This window comes from Micrasema longulum, unplaced genomic scaffold, assembly GCF_059751315.1.
Source record: "Micrasema longulum isolate JH-2025_06_02 unplaced genomic scaffold, ASM5975131v1 h1tg001006l, whole genome shotgun sequence".
NCBI classification, from domain to species: domain Eukaryota; kingdom Metazoa; phylum Arthropoda; class Insecta; order Trichoptera; family Brachycentridae; genus Micrasema; species Micrasema longulum.
This window is the reverse complement of record NW_028278194.1, coordinates 224,933-245,158: the sequence shown is the minus strand read 5'-3', so window position 1 is coordinate 245,158 and position 20,226 is coordinate 224,933. Positions and strand designations below refer to the sequence as shown.

The following is a 20,226-nucleotide window of genomic DNA, read 5'->3' as shown; positions in this document are numbered from 1 at the left end:
AAACATGGAAAAAATAAAACAAAACAATCATTAATTAAGCATACAATTTTAGTTTTAAAATGTCAGGAAAACATAATTTTTTGCATATTTTAAAATCAGTCGTTGCCGCCTCAATTTCCCTTAATTTTTGCTAGACCTTCCTCCGCCTCCCTAAAGGCTCTCAGCGCCCACGAGCCTGAGTAGTCTAAACAAAATCAATCGTCAGATCTACAAAAAGACAAAAAGGATGAAGATATAATAAAGGATTTTGAACTATTTAAAATAATGAAACTCGTGTATAATTATATCCTCGGTTAGAAGCCAATCAGAGTACAACTTTACTATATGGTCCCCTTTTTACAAAATTCACATAAATTATGTTGATAGTGTCCAACGAAAATGTTTAAGATTCATTAATTTCAAACTGCATATTCCTATAGATCAAACTAACTACATGTCTTTGTCAATTTGTTTAAATATACCTTCTCTGGAGGATTGCAAGAAAATAACTGACCTAATATTTTTATTTGAAATCATTTCTTCTAAATTCAATTGTTGCGAATTCTTGGATTTAATAAATATTCATATACCAATACGTAGAACTAGACAAAATAGTCGTTATTATTGTCACCCTTCTCAAACCAACTATCTTTGGCACTCACCAATACCGCGTATACACAGACCACGAAATGAATATACCTCTCATATCGACACTTTTAAGTTGAGTCTCTGTGCATTCAAATCATCTCTTTATAAATATATGATGTTCTATAGTAACGTTTAACGAATTATTTGCAAAAGCTACTTATGCTAATGATCTGGTGTTACTTTATTTTACATTCATAATATACCGACTTTTTTATATCTTTTGTATGCTGACATACATACATGTATATATATTTTTCTTGTTATTTTTCTTTTTCTTTTTATACCCATGTTTTGATATTGTTTTTTAATTTTTGTGTCTAACTTACTCAATATGTTATTTATTCTATATTGTAGAAAGGAACTGGTGCCGTTTAATAAATAACATTTATTAAATGGCAAAAAAAAACTATTAATTTATTCAACGATTTAAAAGTTCTATTACGTGTTATGAGTTGTTCGATTATTTTCAAAAACTAGTTTCGCACATCACTAATATAACCCTCGAGTATCAAGTACCAACTAGCGGCTGATACCCTCATTTTACACATATCGTCTAAATCCACACGGCACGGCGAAATTTGGGTGGATTGTAGTTTATTTTCTTCTTCTGTATATTCAGCCTTTACTTTCAGGTAGAAATCCCACAAAAGGAAACAAAAGTGCAGATTAGTCGGCCTTATGGTGTTCTAGTTAGTGTATGTGTATTGTGGTCTCACTGCTACGCAGATTATACTCAGATTTATTTTTATTGCAAACCAGGCGAAAGAAGTGTGCTTGTCAATTTAATTGATGGATACATCGAGAAAATAGGAAACTGGATGGCTGAAAACAGACTAACATTAAATCAAAAACTGAACAACTATGGGTGGCTTCAGCCAGACGACAGAATTTGATCCAGGGATACGGCCCTACCCAATGTAGGTAGTACCGCTTTACCCACCGTTAAACAACTGGGAGTTTTACTCAATTCTGACCTTTCTCTTGACGCTCAAATTAGTAGAACGATAAGTTCATGCTTCTACCAGCTGAGACAAATTAAATGCATACGCAAAAATTTGCCGGTTGATGCCGCCCGTCAATTAATAAATGCGTTTGTAGAGTCTAGAGTCGATTATTGTAATGGTATCTATGCAGGTCTACCAATGAACAAATTGACTCGCCTACAATCTGTATTGAATGCCGCAGCGAGACTTATTTTCAGAATCTCAAAGTTCAGTCATATCACTCCACTACTTCTGGAACTACACTGGCTACGTTTTCCACAGAGGGTCGAATACAAACTCTGTTGGCTTATGTATAAATCACTGCACAACTCTGCTCCGGAATATCTAAGGGAACTATGCATTCCAGATGAACTAGTTGACAGGCGTCTCACGCTTAGATCAGCTTCGTCTATGGGGAGAGGAAAAGTTATTATACCTCTACGCAAACAGCGCACTAAATTTAGTGAACGCGCATTTGCGGTCGCAGGCCCTATAGTATGGAATGCTCTTGCAGCAGAGGTGCGAGGCTGTGAGAGTGAAGTGATGTTTCGGAAAAAACTTAAAACCCACTTGTTCTCTAAATCATTTGAATAAATCCGTAGCATGTGACAACAAAATAAATAATTTTAATTAAATTATAAATTTAAAAGAATCACTATGTAAAGCGCCCTTGAGGTATTTTATTACGAAAATGGTGCTATATTAGTTACTTATAATAATAATAATTAGTGCGTTTGCCGAGTTGGTCATACGTACTGCGTTCATTGTAGGCACTGCACCGTATTTGCTTCATTCTTATGTTACATAACGTATTTTATGGGACTTGATGCACATTATCTATTCGAAATAGATTTGGCATAGATTTATACACAGTACTATTAAAAGTATTGTCCAGATGTTCATTAAAATTTATGTTTGTGTAATTATTTTAATTTGTAGTATTCTTTAATAATATGCATGCTTCCATTTTCTATTATGCTGTATCCCAACTCAACACAGGGTTCTTGGTCTCATAGAGTTAGGGATACGTTTTTTTTTGTTTTGTTATATACAAGGTGTTCATTAAACCCTGTCACATCCAAAACCACGATGATCAGTATGAGCAAGAAGACATATTGGAATATTAAAATATTTTTTTAGAACGAATAAATAAAAATTAAAAATTAAAAAAGCAAATGGTTGCTTACTTCTGCAGGGGAGAAACAAGGAGGGGGAGAGAGTAGTCTGATACTGTTCCGCGTTCCCCTTACTTCTCCCCTGCAGAAGTAAGCAACCATTTGTTTTTTTTAATATTTTATTTTTGAAAATTTTCTTTGTTTTAAATATTTTTTTAAATACTCTAATCTGTCTTTTTGCCCATACTGATCATTGTGGTTTCGGATGTGACAGGGCTTAATGAACACCCTGTATATATTTTTATTAATAAACAAATCAATAAAAATATGTACCAAATATAATTAAATATTTGTATAAAACCTCTAACCGACTTTTCTATGTGTACCGGTTTCGAGACGTACCCGTCTCTTCGTCAACACATCAATTGAACAACATGCAAATCCCACTATACACCTCCACCACAGTTGCTGCACAAAAATATGAAACAAATATACCATACATTATGTTTTATTATTATTCCTTTATTTTTGCTATTATTGAATTATGTACGTGCTTCTATTTCCCATTTTGTTATATCCCAACCTTACACAGGGCTCTTGGCCTCATAGAGTTTGGGATACGATATAATTGCATTTTTTCGGAATTTGTATGAATAAATAAATGAATGAAAATAATATTAAGCAACCCTTAGATGCACTTATTAGGTAAAAAAATCGGGAGGGGCGTGAGTTTAATCGGTATAGGATGACCATTATAATGGGCTATATTGAAAGGTTGTTTGATTATTGTTCATTGGAACATTAATTTTTAAAGCTTTCTTAATGCGTAATATCTCCATATTATTTACGTTTAACCCTTTTTTTTAGGTAAACAAACAATATGTACACAAATATTGCCAATTTCTTTGTATATTAGTGTAAGAGACTCATACACATATCAAAAACACTTGTTTACACTTATTACAATAATTTAAATCATGTTAAATATAAAAATTGTAAAAGAAAAGAAATGAAAACATAAGTATATTATAATAAAGTTAAATATCTGCTTCTCTCAAAATTTCTATGATTTTTAACCTAAATTTACATACATCGTAACAAAAAATATCAGCCTCGGTAAATCCATTGTTATATTGGTGGCAGAATATGCCAGGGTATTTATATATTTATTTATTTTATTAGGTAAACAAACAGTATGAACACAAATACTGACAATATCTTTGTATATTAGTGTAAGACACTCATGCACACACCAAAAAAATTGTTTACACTTAATACCATAATTTAAATTATGTTCAATATAAAATGTAAAAGAAACAAAATGAAAAAATATGTATGTAATAATAAAGTTAATTATCTGTTTCTTTCAAAATTTCTATAATTTTTTAACTAAATTTACATACATTGTCACAAAAAATATCAGCCTCGGTAAATAAATTGTTATATTGGTCGCATATTCTGGGTTTTTTTTTTTTGTATTGTAGATTGTTTAAAAGAATTGGTTAACGCTTTTTCTTACAGGTACGTATAAACATAAATAAAACCATAAACATAAACATAAATATAAACATAAATATAAACGTAAAACAAAATTATATTTGCAGCACTTATAGTGGTCATTTATCTTGCAGGTACGTCTTAAAACATGTAGATATAGAACATTTAGTAAGTGGTTGTATAAAAAACATATACAAAAATGTTTAACTACAAAGTTAATGCCTAACTATTAGTAATACAGTATGTATTAGTTTAAATAAAAACACAGAAAAAAACGTTTTACGAAATAAGATTTTCAAATTAACACACATGCTGTTAGCAGTTAACACAATCTCGTTTGAAATTAAAGATATGTCTCAAAACTGGTTGACATTGAAAAGTCGGTAGGTGGTTATAACATTATTATTATTTTCAAAAAATATATTAATATACTATAAAATCGATTCGCCTCATGTTATTTGATCGTGTCGTGGGGTTTTTACTGTCGTCTAAAATGGGGCAAACAGCCACTTACTTACACAGGTACAAGATGTATCGATGCATCATTATTGGCTGACCTTGGCCAGCTGAAGGTCATATTATGTGATGATTTTAAGTTTCCCTCCATTGTGTTTTGATGACGCTCCACTTTACCTTAATTGATCAAAAGATAAATTGTAAAAAAAATGAAATCATTATTTAAAGCATTAACTTGTTAAGCCGTTAAACATTTTTTTACGTGATTATAGATAATAGTACGTTTCAAAACATACCCGTCTCTTCGTCAGGACACCAATTAAACCAACATGCAAATCGCACTGCATAAATTCACCACATTAGTTGCCTTCTCTTCTCTTCTTCTCCCACAACGCCAAACATTTTCATAAAATATAATCAGCGCATTTCAGTCAATGTTATTTAATATTCCTTTCCATAAAATGTTATTTATCTCTGTTGTAATATGTTAATATTAACAGCTCCCTAGGGGGTTGAATCCAGTCCGTGTCTACAAAAATTTGGACAAACTCAAAACATTGTTGGTAATATTAGTTAGAAACAAATCATAAAATATTTACAACTGTTAAATGGAAGAAAAACAATCTAACAGAAAACAAAATTAAAAAAACGAAGCCAGTATGGTCATTTTGTAATTTTTTTTCATATGTATTTTATGTAAGTTTTGTTTTGCAAATTACTGTTCGTTTCCTTTTAAAAAAATAAATACAAAAAATATACGACTTGCTTAAAGTGGCACTTAAATATAAATATTTAAGTAAATCAAAGCACAAAAACGTTTTAAAAAATGATGGTGATTACGGAAATGCTATTACATAATAGAAATATATCTCATGAAATTATATTGACGTGTGACAAGAAGCTAAGATCTTTCTACTCAACCATCCCCTGCTCTCCTGCTACTACTTCATTCCCTCTACCCCTTACCGCCTTCTACCCTCTCCCGATATAAGATAACACCCATCTCCTTAAGGCTGTAGTCTGGTAAAACGAACGCAAAATTAGGAAATCATACGATTTTGCCATTTTAAAACGAATGTTTGTCAAAAATCGCGCAATAAAAAAAATTAAAAATTATGTATGAGATAAAAACAATACTTTTTATAGGTATTTCTATCAAAAAATGTACTTCAAAGTTTCATATAACTAAAATATAATTACTTTTAGACCGGCAGATTACGCCATTTCAAATTTAGACTAAGCTTATTAATCTGGGATCTCAATAAAGACTAAGTATTGAACTGATTTTTTTTAAAATGATTTAAAGATAATAAATTTAAAAAGGAGATGGCCGCGGCAAAATTTTATTTTTTTGTTTTTGAAAAGAAATATAAGCATTTTAAAGCACATAAATTTTTGTAAAATTTTCCTTTATTTCTACGTAAATTATGCAATCAGTAATACCATAAAAAATTTAAAAATATTGAAATAGTTTAGTTAAATCCTTTTTTTATAGAACTGTATTTTTTTTAAATTTATTTTTTTATTTATATATAATTACTTTCAGACCGGCAGATTACGCAATTTCAAAATTTAGACTAAGCTTATTAATCTGGGATCTCAATAAAGACTAAGTATTGAACTTAAATTTTTAATAATGATTTGAAGATAATAAATTTAAAAAGGAGATGGCCGCGGCAGAATCTTATTTTTTTGTTTTTGAAAAGAAATATAAGCATTTTAAATCACATAAATTTTTCCTTTATTTCTACGTAAAATTATGCAATCAGTAACACCATAAAAAATTTTAAAATATTGAAATAGTTTAGTTAAAACCTTTTTTTATAGAACTGTATTTTTTTATTTTTTTTCAATACGATAATTCTAGTTGTAATATTCAATTTTAAACAATGTCTTATTTGGGTTTTTATTACATTCAGATCGGCCCTCAGAGCGGCCGCAGACGGACGTGTTTTCTGTGCTCAAAATTTTAATGCCTTTTTCAAAACAAAATTTAGTTCGAAACATATTATTTTTGTGTTCCTTCTAACACAATTTAAACCAGGATCAAAACCAAGTTATTTTTTGAATGAATAGTTTGTTCGAATTTGATAAATCATTCAAAAATGTAATTTCACGTCATATTCAAATAACAATTAACGGCGTCATTTTACTCGTACACAAAAACGGTCAAATTGCACATTTATCTAGGACATACCAGCACTCGGTAGGTACTATGTACAAAGTGTACACTAAACAGCCATATAATTATTACAATGTCGCGAACGCAGCCAACTTCATTGTGATGGTTTGACGTTTTGCTTAGCCGGCCTCAGACTAATAATATTTTCTATCAATCAGAATTACTTTATTATAGAAATCAAAGACGAGTGATACTTTAATCCATAAATTTGGAATATTTAGTGACCGATTTTATCATAACAATGCCGAAAAAACCAAACGAAAACTAAATCAATCCCAATTTCCAAAGGAGAAATGCAATGTAAGTTGGATTTGATTAATTTATTAGTATTAAAATTTAGAATACAAAGGACAGACATTTGATTTACATAAATCATTGTATCACCATTACAAATAAATGTAACAGTTTATTATTTGCTTATTTTAGGATTCAAAAAAGCTCAAATTAACTAAGGCCTGTGGAGAATACACTGTAAGTTATTGTCTTATTTACTTAGATAAATAAAATTCCTACAACATTTTACAAAACAATACTAAATGTACAAATAAGTTTGAATTTGGTAATGTATCCCTAAATAAAACACGTTTATTGAATTTTTATTTTACTTTATTTGTTTAAAAAGACCAGAGTTTATATTGTGACGCATTCCGTCGTTTGAAAATGTCCTAACAAGACGAAACGCGTCACAGTATACGCTCTTATATATTTAAAAAAATAAAGTACAATAATTAATTAAGTAATAAAGTACAAAGAATTCTACCAATTGTCTGCATTCACAATAAAAAAGTACAAATAATAATTATTATAACCCTTATTTTCTAAATATTGACTATCAATAAGTAGGGTTATATTTGCCTTTTGGGTAATATGCAAATTGAAATGTTTTAGGGTGTTCCAGCGAAATATCTTTCAACTGATATTCTAGAAGATGACGGTTGTCAGGTTAGTATTCATATCGAAGTAGGAATATTTTAAGTATTTACATTAAAATAGCTAATGAAATCTAAATCGGATTATGATTATTAATTAATCTGTATTATTTCAGGCGCAACAGCTAGTTCCAGAACTGCTAGCACAGCCATTACACCCCTTTAAGTTGGAAGGCAGGAGAGTTGTGGACATCCAGGAATTTTTCACTAAAATCCAGGAAATATTTTCTCATTCTTCCATGTTTGATTGCAAAGGAACGAATATGGTGATTGTGGATGAAAAGTTGCATGGCTTTAATTCTATATTAAATTTAAAATGTAATATGTGTGGATTATGTTTTTCTGTAAATTGTTGCAAGGACAGATCGAATGAAATGAGTTTAAATGAATCGTTTGTGTCTGGAATATCGAGTATCGGTTCTGGATATAGTGGTTTGCAAGAGTTGACTGCTGCTGTTGGAATTCCTTGCATGAGTAAATGGAAGTATTTGAAGATCAATAAGAAAGTGTGTGAATGGTGGGATACTGCGAAACTAAAAGTTATGGAGGAGGCAACGAAAGAAGAGGGACAACTGGCTACTGCGAATGGTGAAATTGATGAAAATGGTAAACCAATGATAACTGTTGTGGCTGACGGGTGTTGGTCTAAGAGATCATACAAAACCAACTACTCGTCTAACTCGGGCGCAGCTTCTATAGTAGGGTTTCGTACGGGGAAAGTTCTATATATGGGTGTTTATAATAAATACTGTGTGATTTGTGCTAGAGCAACTAATAAGAATATTGAGGCACCAAAACATGAATGTTTTAAAAATTACTCAGGATCTTCAAGTGGTATGGAATCGGCGATCATTCTGAAAGAAATTTGATAGAAAGAAGAACGGTTTTACAATCAGATAGCGGGGAATGGTTAGAAAAGTGTAGAAATTTACTCACTGCGTCATGGTTTGGTAAAGTTTGTAAAAGAAGAATAGGAATTAGTTGTTCAGGGTTAGTTAAAAGTATGCCATATAGTAAATCGCTAAGTAATATTTTTTCTATTAAATATGGTCAGGATTATGAACTGACCGCATTAAACCAATTAAGCCTTCAAGAAAATATCAAATTTCAGAAGTGTGGGCTGTTTATTGATAGTGAATATTGTTTTCTAGGCGCCACACCAGATAACATTAGTACGGATCATGGCGGTATCATTATAGAAATAAAATGTCCATCGTCTGCTTCTAATATGACTATGACTGTTGAAACCGCCATCGACAGTGGTAAAATTAAGTTTTGGAAAATAAATAGAAACCATACCGAGTATTATGTAAATCAGAATCACGATTGGTATTACCAAGTTCAAGGACAGTTGCATATTACTAAAAAAAATATATGTCTTTTTGGAGTGTGGACCGGAGCCCAACATAAAATTAAAATCTTTTTATTTAAACTGTTTGCTTCCAGAGCTTGTTGACCCCCGAGTTACACGATCCATGCCTATCAGAGATCCACCAAATGTTCTCGAGGCTATCGAAAACAAAAAAGTTGCCCCCAATAAAGTCATAAATTGTTAAAAAAAGCTGTTTAACGAAAACATCCCATCAACCAGTAAAAGTTAAATTATACTCACCAGTTAGAAATTCCGCCCTCTTTCAACTATAATGGTTTTTTTTTTTTAAATTTATGTAGATGTTGCTTTTATTATTTTTTTAATTTCTGTTTCCAGATACACAACTTTGATTGAACCTGTCCCCCCTAAATCAAGACCATTGTAACATGAAATATATTCTTAGTTCTTTTTCACAATGTATTTTTCATAAAATAACTAGCGATCTATTGTTATCAAAAATATTGGGATTCTTTACTGGTTCTTCCCAATAATATATATTTTTGAACCATTTGCACCTTAGTATTTTTTCAATAAAAATGAAATTTTCCTCCACAATTTGTTTATTTTTACTTACAAGCGGTCCCACGATCAATTTCTGGCAGGGTTAAGTGAAATATTTTTTTTATGTGTTTTTACGTTGCAATATTTAATTCTCCTTGGACTGGCACGGGACTGCAGGATTGATCATCTTACCTTCATGTTATATATTATTAAATACGCTGTATTTTGTTTTCAAATGCAATGCCTTATGCACCAATAGGTGATAGGGATGATGATCTATCCAAAATTCTATTTACTTCGAAAAGGTTTAAAACACTTGTATATATTTTTAAAATATTTTACGTCACTCTCACATAGGTGTAAAAATAGAAATAAAACTATTATGTAAGTAATTTAGCATATTTATATTTTCTCAATGCATATTAAAATAATCGCTTACAGTATTTTGTCAATACAAGGTTTCCACTCTATGCACAAAACTCTTAAAATGCTTGAATTACCGTTTTAGTTTTTTTCATGTAAGATTATGTAGACATCCTTTTAGTATTTTCTGAGTGGAATACATGCTTTACTATATAGAACTTGATACACAACTCTTAGATAGGTGATTAAATGTGCTTTTATAGGTTTTTAGTGTAAAAGTTGGTAGGCACCCTTTTGACTTTATTCTTTTGCATTATTCTTTTGTCTGTTGCACCTGGAATGAAATGTATTTATAAATTTTACGTAGATTAAATGCAATGCTTACCTTAATTGATAGTTATCATGGTTTTGAACTTAAATAGTAACTAAGAAAATAAAATCAATTAAAATAATATACACAATACATTCTTAACCTATAAAAATATTTTTAGGTATTTGGCCGAGTCTTTTATCATTATATGTTGTTAATTTTTTAGAATTTATCTACCATATTTTTCCAATTTTATTACGAAATACATGATCAAGTGCAAATTCAAAAAACTTATCAGTTTAAAGGAAAAATATTATAAAATGTCATACTGTCAAAAAATGTTTTTACTTACGTAATTTGATGAGATCAAATAATTTTTCTCTTGAAAACAATATTATGAAGTGCATTATTTTTTTGGCATTCACTTTAGTGACATGGTGCATTTTCATTAAAACATAACAGTGTTATCTGTCAACTTCGAAAATACAAATATCCATAATTACCCAGAAGCCAGAAATCAACATATGTCACAGATTATCCGATAGTTGTACAATTCTACATTATCTCTGCAGTACGCTAGTCAGGAGTGCTATTTATAGATTTTACCTATTAAATAATCACGCAAAAACTCTATCTATCTCTGTCTTTCTCATTTTGTCAAACAAAGTATGAAGAGTACGTAAAAATTGACGAACATACAATGTAACAGGATATTTTTTTTGATTGCTTTGTCTTGAAGCGGTATATTTTACGCATTCGGCGGCAAACCGTACGATTCAATTTACCGACTACAGCCTTAAGTCCTGATACAATACTCGGTGACAACAAAACTCCTTTCATTTAAGATTATCTTTCCTATCATTATCAAGCTGAACCCTTTGCTGGGCTTATTCGTCTTAAGAATCGTATTCGACTTATGTAAATTGACGAGTGACCACCGATGCGAGTGAAGTCGATCAAAAACCAGTAGAATTTACCTCGAGTGCCTCAAAACAGTCGACATTGACAATCGAAGGCGACATCGTATCATCAGTTGTCGAACTTTATTTGTGTAAAACGCTTGCCGTTCGTCTTTGGATGACTATTTGAGTATTTCAATTTCATTTTAACTAACGTAAGGTGAAATTAACAAAAGCAATGAAAATTGTGGGTATCAAGAAACGCACAATAATATATTTATGCTTATTTCCAATTGCTTCTAAAATGAAACGCTATTTTCAAATTATTTTGTCAGTCGTCGATTTCAAACTTCGATACGAAATTTTTTGATTTTTAATATGTTATTATCGTAAGTTAATTTCAAATTGGTCAATTATATTATTGAAATCTCTCTCCTCTACTCCTTTTTCCTCATCCCCAAACTTCGTACAGTGCTCTTTTTTTCTTTTCTTATTCAATATTTTATGTTTTTTTTCTTTATTGTGGAATATGTTCTATCGTTACATTTGTGAAAAACTTTAACTGGATGTACGTACTATCTATTTTTTACATTTCATTATTATTACGAAAGTAAGTCAAAAGTGATGATATTTGAAAGGGATAGTGAGGTTACTGACTGCATAATAAATGTAAACAACGAAAGTCTCGAGCAAGTATAAGAATTTGTGTATCTGGGAAGCATGTTTTCAAGAGATGGAAGAGTAGAAAAAGATGTTGAAAGAAGAGTGAATGCGGGCAACGAAATGAACGGCGCACTAAGCACAGTAATTTCTAATAAAAATATGTCAATTGAAGCTAAACTGGCAGTTCACAACGGAGTTTTAGTCCCAACACTTATGTATGGAAGTGAAACATGGAACTAGCAGAGGAAGGATGAAAGCCGAGTGAACGTGGTTGAAATGCGATCTCTTAGACGAATGTGTGAGAAATCAATGTATGACAGGGTTACGAATGATGAAATCAGGCGAGAGTGTAAATCTGAGACAAGTATAATTGATAAGATTAAGAAAGGGTCTCTGAGATGGTTTGGTCACGTAGAACGAATGGACGACGAAAGAATGGTAAAACAAGTATATATGGCGAAAATGAACGGCAACGTGAGACGAGGACGATTAAGAAAGACGTGGCATGATCAGATAAACCAAAATCTTATGTCTGGTCATGTCAAAAGCAGACAGAACCGAAGGGCATGTATGACAAGATGTATGAATGTGGAGAAGTGTGAGAGAAGTGTGGAGAAGCTAGGAATGTATGCCAGGATAGAAGTGTGTGGTGGTCCATTCTCTCTGCCTACCCCTACGGGAAAATGGCGTGATGGTAGTAGTAGAAGTAGTAGTAACAATTCATTATTTTTTTTCTAACATCTGTTGTTTCCGCAAATAAAAGTAAAAAGAAATACTCCAAGGGGCAAGTTTAATTATAAACAACATAAGTTTGGAAGTTACACGAAACCCGTAGATAAATGCGTATTAAGTGTTGCCGTGTTTTCATTCGCTTTATAATTGAATTGTCGAAGGGTTTTAGCGACTATTGTCGAGCAGGTTACATAATGTCACGTCATTCCAGCATTAGGCCCCGGCTCGTCTTCGGATTCTGCGATATTAACGGCGTCGTCAGCACAACAAAATTACTAAAACTGCCATTATAGGTAGTCTGTATTATTCGAAGACTGCGATTCTTCACGTAATTAATATGTGAGCTCGGAATATCGAAAAGTACAGAATGATCACTTCTGCGGACAGGTACTCGATATGAAATGCTTAATTTTAAATAAAGATTATTTACAATATTTTTGAGTCTGTCCAAATCCCTGCAGACAAGGACTGGATTCAACTCCCTGGGGAGCTGTTTATATTAACATACTACAACAGAGATGAGGAACATTTAAGAGAAGGTAATATAGATGTCTAGGCATCTACAGGGCTTATGACCTGTCAATGGCTGGTTTAAGTGGCCACTTTACACACTGTGTAACATTCACCATTCTGCCTATATTTGAACATCTATATTCCTTCAATTCTGTCATCTGTTGATGTTTGTGAAGTTAAAGAGCTGAAACCTTTATTTATGCGGGTGAGATTCATCTAATTGCGGGTGGATTTGGACGGCCTAAAAATATTGTTGATAAATTACCTGGTCCATGAAGAAGTATAGAAATTGAAAAAATTATATTTTCAGGCGTTGCCTAGTATGTAGGTAAAATAATTCAATTAGATGAATCTCACACGCATAAATAAAGGTTTCAGCTCTTTAACTTCACAAACATCAACATATGAAAGAATTGAAGGAATATAGATGTTCAAATATAGGCAGAATGTTAAATGTACACAGTGTGTAAAGTGGCCACTTAAACCAGCCATTGACAGGTCATAAGCCCTGTAGATGCCTAGAGTTCTATTTTACCATCTCTTAAATGAAGATTATTTGATGCAAGTTATGAATCAACCTCGTTTTTCGAAAATTTGTAGTTACGAAATTGTTACAGAAACCCGACAATATTATGGTTAGAAAGACGACATGGAGATATCTACAGAAAAATTCAAAAGCCTTATAATATTTAAGAATCCAATGACATGTAAGCTGGCTGTAGACAACAAGGCGATAGAGCAAGAGATGGAATTTAAATACCTTGGAATTGACATCAGTAGCACGGGAAATATCTTCAATGCGGCTCTAAACAAATAAATAAAGCTGTTTTTGTGTCTGGATGTTTCAAAAATCTCGTGTGGAGGAATAAACACACGAAACTCGAAAGTTAGGTTAGAATTTAGAAAACATGTGTAAGGCCAATGGCCACGTACGGAGTTGAGGCAAGAGCGGATACCTCCAGAACAAAGTCTCGACCTCGGAAATGCGAACTCAAAGATGTATCACCGGAAACAAGCCACGAGATCGCATAAGAAACACGAAGATTCGAAGCATGTGTAGTACTGAAGACGTCCTGAGGTGAGGAAGACAGCGAAAGCTATGCTGTTATTAATATATCAACCAAATACTGGAGAACAGACTTCGACGTCTCGCATTTTAAGGGGATACAGAGGGCATAAGACCCCCCGATTGCTCAATCACAGATGTTTGTCAACGTGGTTGAAAGTCCTTAACTCTTGTGTGGCTGTGATGTTACACTAGTCGACATAGGACACAAGACTTGATAATCTCTCTTATTTTTTCAAGGGATGAATACGTATTTTTCTTCATCTTTGAGTGCACATTTTCACACCCGATTTGGAAAGTAAAATTTGTATAACTATGCTAATTTTTAACACAAACAATATTTATTCTTGCTACGCGAATAATGAATGTTCGCTAATTCAACAACACATCTAAACAGATACCTTATACGAGAAAGAGCACGAAGATAGAAGTCGTAACAAGGAAGACAGAGACGCTGTTCTGCTGCGGGTGTTGTCTAAAACAGATTCAGTCTTCAGTTGGTTAATGACAGTAATGGGGGACGCACGCACGTAACATGAGCGGCGTACTTGTAATTTTTAATTTATTTTGCTAAAACAGGGCTAAATTATATGTTAACTTGCATAAACTATGAAAAAGGAATTATTAAACAGTATGTATCAATGTTTTTTTTTTTAATATCTAAACTTTAGAATATTCCGTGTTTTACTAGTGGTAACACGATGTACATCACCGCGCAAAGAGATTATTTACCACAGTCTTCTAAGAGTTAAATAACTTACCGATTACGATGGAAAATGATGATATTATCGCGGTGACATGGTTTTTGGCCACAAACCATTACAACAATATGAAACAAAATTATTTTGTAAATATATTCAGGTTAAGTGCCGAAATACGGCGTTTATTGGCAAAAAATAAAAGTAAATACATACAATACAAAATAAAACATAAATAATAACTGAAAAAAATGCAAACAATGATAAGAAAAAAAATATATGTAAGATATAATATGACAAAAAAGTAAATAAAATAAACTAAAAATTAATAAACATTCTATTTCAAATTGACAACTCCAACAGTTCGAATTCCAAAAACTAAAAAAAATGAAAACCAATATCACAAGGGAGATGAAGAACATTTTGTAGAAGAGGATATAGAAGTCTAGGCATTTACAGTACTTATTACCTGTCATTGGCTTGTTTAAGTGGCCACTTTACATACTGTATAACATAACCCATTCTTCTGCCTATTTTTGAACATCTATATTCCTTCGAATTTTTGTGAAGAGCTGTAACCTTTATGGCAATTCTAGCGGGTGACAATCTTACTTAATTTATTTTAATAAAATAAATAAAAACAACTTTTTTATGTTTGTATTTGTTCTTGTTATTATAGTGAATAACCACAAAGTTGGTGCTTCAAATATAAAATTTTAATTTGAACTTTATTAACGGGTTTAGAGTATTTTTCATCTTTAATTTATATGATACTTCACGGGTGCCTAATAATATTGAAATACGATTTATACGTCGCGGTTATACGTTGCGTAACATAAATATATTAAAAAATGTCATTTAATATGAGGTGTTTCGTGGGTACGAGAAATAAATAAACTCAATATTAAAAAGTTAAGGGATATTAATTAAGTAAAGTGATATTCTCAGGCACCTTGTACTAGGCACCCACCCCTCACAGCTTACTCGAGTATATCGTGTTTCACCCCCTTAAGGAAATCATTTATTTACTTTGCACTTCGGACTAAAAGAAAATTCGAGAAGATACGAAGTATCGAATAACACTTTTTGCTGGAAGGTAAGTTTTGTAATCGAAAAATATCGAAGAATTATAAAGGTGTCGTTTTGAACCTACATGTAAGATTCATGCAAAGGTATACATTGTGAACAATTTAACAATTTATAAAAACGAAATCATTATCATACCCCTTTATCCTAGAATAATATTTTGGTTGTAAATATTTCATTTCTACAGTTTTTTTTTTGCGAAATTTTAATGTTCATATTAGCCGTTTGACGGCACTAAAATTTTGCTAAAAACATACTGTAGAAATTAAATATTTACAACCAAAATATGTGTAAATGTTTGTGAAGAAGAAGAACTGTATCCATTCCCTAAGGAAGTTGTTAATATTTACATTTTACAACAGACATGAAAAACACTTTTGAAAAGGATTTTTTTAAATGTTTATTCTTCTTCTTGGACAGGGGCCCGTATTCCAATGGAAAGTTTACATTTATCTTCAATTTTATCTAATTCTATCTTTTATCTAAAAAAATTAAGGCATTTAAAAAAAAAAAATCAGTTACAGGTTACTAACGAAAATATCTTAAATTTTCATACAAATGCACATATTTTCGCCCATAATGTCAATTTTACTTTATTCCGTCTGGATATGTGCTGATGAAGATACCTTCCATAATCGTGGCTCAGGTGGATTTATAAATATGATAGATCCACCAGGGCCCCGATTACAACGGGAAGTTTTCCAGCCTGTCTACAAACATTTAGGCATACATAAAACATTGTTAAAAGCAATAAAACCCAGATAACCACGAGTAAACATACATTAGTTTTCTGTGCACCTGACTGAACTCGGTCACAAATAATGACAGATGACCGCCGAAACAACATATCATCATTACATCATACATCAAATAAGCTTTCCACCGGAAAGCTTTCCGTAGAGCAAAAATATAAATCATGAGCAGTGGACGGGGAACATGATACCGCATGTTAACTTAAAAGAAATTCGTTATTATTATCAAGCTTCCTGAATTCGATCTTTCAAAACTTGGCGAACTAATATTACACTTCAAAAAGTTATTATATAACTAGAAAGAATATTAAAAACGTCGGCCTCGTGGTGCAATGGTCAGCGCGTTTGCCTACCACGCAAGAGGTCTCGGTTATGATTCACATTCGGTGTTTACACGGTAGAATATTTCAAAGTCCCTGGACTATGCCTGAAGAGTAAAACTAATCAATTTACCTTCATGTAATAAAAATATTAAGATACGCTGCAATCGGTGTACCAATGCAGTGCTCTATGCAACAAAAGTCCTAGTCCTATTTAAAATTCTTAACTCACTCTTTGATGCGCCTGAACTACTGAGCTCAATAAAATTAAATATCCCAACTAGAAACCTCAGAAAAAACTTACTCTTTCATACCGAATCGATAACTATAGAACTAACTATGGTTTTCATTCCCCTATGCCAACAATTCTTAGATCTGCCAACAAACATACCAGTCTTGATTTCTTTGATAACAAGTTGTCTTCTTTCAAACAATCACTGAATCAAATTCAATTATAAACACTTCTCTCCCGCTTCCGCTCCCACAACGTCTACTATATACCATTGTATCTTTCTACTTTTCTTATAATAATTTTCTTTATGTAAATATGACCCTAAAAAGGCCCATTGGGCGTATATATAAATAAATCAAATAAAATAAATAACGTGTGGAAGTGGAATGATGATGATGATGAGTATTAAAAAAAAACAAGGCAGTAGTGAATCAACAATGTTTTGAGTATGTCAAAAAGTTTGTAGACAGGCAGGATTTCACTTCTCTTCAAGAAGTTATTTAGATCTGAATTTATTGCAACTGACTTGAAATAAATTTCATAAAAGGTACATGTTTTTTAAAAATTCTATACATGTCTACTTTTACGCATCTAGTAAATGTTATCACTGTAACTCTCCAAAAAAACAGACTAACTCTTGTGTTTGTGTTTATTTATATGATTTTATATAATTTTAAAGAGTACATGAGGAAAAAAATAAAAACATAGGATGTATAAAGAAAAAACATAAAACAATAATACATTCATACTAATTAAAATTTAATGTAGTTTTTACACGTGTTCAAAAAATTCTTTGGATTAACTTTTTTTAAAGATTTTAGATTGAAATTTATTAATTGATATATTATTTTTAAAAGTTTTTATTTCATTGGGAAGATTATTATAATTATTTACACTTTTGGAGACAATGCTATTTTGACCATGACTTGTGTGGAATTTAGGAATTTTAATATTATTTTGGTATCTAAGTGACTTTTATTTATTTATTGACGGACATTGTCAATTTGTCCAACTCTGAATCACTTAATAAGTTGGAACGATTGTAGAATGTTTGTATATGTTATATCTTTGATCTTCGCAAATTCGACCACATAACCGAATATTGCACGCAACTACACTGGCTCAGCGTCAGGCGTAGAAGAAACATTCACATTTTATTACTTCTTCACAATATTTTAAATAATCCCACTTCGCCTGTTTATCTGAGAGAATTCTTCCAACCTCTAGCCAAACGAATTATTTTATTTATTATATCTTCAAATTAAAGAAAGTACTTATTAAAAATAAAATAAAAAAATTGCATAATATGTTAAAACTAAGAACATATAGAAATACTATGATTATACATACATACATACACAAATACATGCACATGATGAAAGTAGGTTAATTGCTATTGAAATGCGATATCTCAGGCAAATGTGTAGCAAAACGATGTATGATAGGTGCACAAAGGTCGAGATCCGTGAACTGTGTAAGGCTGAGATATGCATTATCGACAGAATCAAGAAAGGGGCGCTGCGTTGGTTTGGACATGTAGAGCGAATGGACAACGAAAGAACGGCTAAAAGGATCTACGATGCGAATGTTGATGGAGGCAGAAAACGAGGAAGGCCGAGAAAGACATGGCACGATCAAGTCCATCAAATACTTGGAGATGGACATGTCAAAAGTAGGAATAATCGGCGTGCGTGCATGAGAAGATGTATGAATGTAGAGGAAGCGAGGTCTGTATACCAAGATAGAGTGATATGGCGTTCTATCATCTCTGCCTACCCCTACGGGGAAACGGCGTTATGGTTTGTTTGTTTGTTTTTTTTAAATTATATTATGTTTTATATTTTGTTGTATGAGTCTCCGATAAAATTTAAAAAATATTTTTTTTTTCTAGATGATAACGTAAACTGCTTTTACAAAAATCTTGTTTCATTTTGTTCAGTTGAAAAACCTCCTTGAAAATCGCAAGCTCCGGAAAATCCACGTGGCTCTAGATTCTTCAAAGATAACCAGGAGAGCCTTCCGACTTAATACTTTAAGGCTGTTTCGTTTTTTCCCTTAAATCAATCAAAACCTTCGGAAAACTCTTAGAAGATTGTATTATCCGATGGTGATTTTCAATTTAAGAGTCAGGAAGGTCAGAACTGGGGTAAATGCGTTTAAAGGCTGGAAATCAAAATTGGATGTTAGTGTATTTATTTACGGTTACTTTAATGGAAAAAGAACGGTTTTAAAATGGATTTTACCCACCTTTCGGAATCAAAGATTATAAATCCGGTATATATCAATCAAATTGTAAGGATAACGATTCAATCGACTAACTATTAATACTAATCATTTATTTAAGACAAAAAGTTTGAGGTGCCTAAATATTTTTTACTTTTTTTGAAATCGCAAACATTCTGATGGAAAATAATTATAATTCTAATAAAAACACTGGATTAAAAGATTTACATAATGTAAGTTAAATACTAAAATTAGATTAATGCTGGAACTGGCAGAGGAAGGATGAAAGCCGAGTGAACGCGGTTGTCAATGTATGACAGGGTGACGAATGATGAAATCAGGCGAGAGTGTAAATCTGAGACAAGTATAATTGATAAGATTAAGAAAGGGTCCCTGAGATGGTTTGGTCACGTAGAACGAATGGACGACGAAAGAATGGTAAAACAAGTATATATGGCGAAAATGAACGGCAACGTTAGACGAGGACGACCAAGGAAGACGTGGCATGATCAGATAAACCAAAGTCTGGTCATGTCAAAAGCAGACAGACCTGAATGGCATGTATGACAAGATGTATGAATGTGGAAGAGGGTAGGATTGTATGCCAGGATAGACGTGTGTGGCGGTCCATTCTCTCTGCCTACCCCTACGGGGAAATGGCGTGATGGTAGTAGTAGTAGTAGTTGATTAATGCAACTACTTAATAC

General features: G+C 32.1%; 1 protein-coding gene and 2 long non-coding RNA genes across 3 annotated transcripts in view; 2 read left to right on the top strand and 1 right to left on the bottom strand.

Moving 5' to 3' along the window:
• The window catches only part of LOC148277615 (multiple PDZ domain protein-like), a 434,817-nt gene that overhangs the window by 280,198 nt on the left and 134,393 nt on the right, over nt 1–20,226 (top strand). The gene's annotated exons all lie outside the window — the stretch shown is intronic.
• On the top strand, nt 6,941–9,076 carry LOC148277617 (uncharacterized). The gene is made up of 4 exons (XR_015823408.1): nt 6,941–7,160; nt 7,287–7,331; nt 7,749–7,802; nt 7,906–9,076. It is a non-coding gene; the product is annotated as an uncharacterized LOC148277617 (long non-coding RNA).
• Nucleotides 10,048–10,946, bottom strand: LOC148277616 (uncharacterized). The gene is made up of 2 exons (XR_015823409.1): nt 10,688–10,946; nt 10,048–10,359 (listed from the first exon to the last, which is right to left on the bottom strand). It is a non-coding gene; the product is annotated as an uncharacterized LOC148277616 (long non-coding RNA).